Source organism: Heterodontus francisci, unplaced genomic scaffold, assembly GCF_036365525.1.
Source record: "Heterodontus francisci isolate sHetFra1 unplaced genomic scaffold, sHetFra1.hap1 HAP1_SCAFFOLD_267, whole genome shotgun sequence".
Classification (NCBI taxonomy): domain Eukaryota; kingdom Metazoa; phylum Chordata; class Chondrichthyes; order Heterodontiformes; family Heterodontidae; genus Heterodontus; species Heterodontus francisci.
Genome location: NW_027140560.1, coordinates 821,367 through 822,672, shown reverse-complemented (window position 1 = coordinate 822,672; position 1,306 = coordinate 821,367).

Here is a 1,306-nt window from a genome sequence, read left to right as displayed (position 1 = left end):
TGAGAGTTTTCCCCCAATGGTTTAATACACACATGACATGTTTGCAGGTGAACTGTAGAAGTGAGGTGAGTGTGTTCGCTACTGGTTTAATACACACCTGACATGTTACCAGGTGAACAGTATAAGTGAGGTGAGTGTGTTCCCCTGATGATTTAATACACACGTGTCATGTTACCAGGTGAACACTATAAATGAGGTGAGTGTCTTTCCGTGATAATTTAATAAACACGGTACATGCTACCAGGTGATCAGTATAAGTGAGATGAATGTGTTTCCCTGATGGTTTAATAAAAGCCGGACATGTTACCAGGTGAACAGTATTATTGAGGTGAGTGTGTTCCCCTGATTGTTTAATACACACGTGACATGTTAGCAGGTGAACAGTATAATTGAGGTGAGTGTGTTCCCCTGATGGTTTAATGCACACGTGACATGTTACCAGGTGAACAGTACAAGTGAGGTGAGTGTTTTCCCCTGATGGTTTAATAAACACGGCACAAGTTACCAGGTGAACAGTTCAAGTGAGGCGACTGTGTTTACCTGTGGAACAGAGGCCCAACCAGTCCCCATCCACCACCACCCTCCTCCACCTAGCTGAACTTGTTCTCACGTTGAACAACTTCTCCTTCAACTCCACGCACTTCCTTCAATTAAAAGGTGTCGCTATGGGTACCCGCATGGGTCCGAGTTATGCCTGTCTTTTTGTGGGATATGTCGAGCATTCTTTGTTCCAGTCCTACTCAGGCCCCCTCCCCCAACTCTTTTTCCGGTACATTGATGACTGTATTGGTGCCGTTTCCTGCTCCCGCCCCGAACGAGAACATTTATCAACTTTGCTTCCAGTTTCCACCATTCTCTCACCTTTACATGGTCCATCTCTGACACTTCCCTTCCTCGACTTCTCTGTCTCCATCTCTGGGGATAGGTTCTCTACCAATATCCATTATAAGCCCACCGACTCGCACAGCTACCTCGACTACACTTCTTCACACCCTACCTCCTGTAAGGACTCCATTCCATTCTCCCAGTTTCTCCGTCTCCGACGCATCTGCTCTGATGATGCTACCTTCAATGACGGTGCTTCTGATATGACCTCCTTTTTCCTCAACCGAGGATTTCCCCCCACTCTGGTTGACAGGGCCCTCAACCGTGTCTGACCCATTCCCCGCACCTCTACCCTCACCCCTTCCCCTCCCTCCCAGAACCGTGACAGGGTTCCCCTTGTCCTCACTTTTCATCCCACCAGCCTCCATATCCAAAGGATTATCCTCTGCCATTTTCGCCACCTCCAGCGTGATGCCACTTC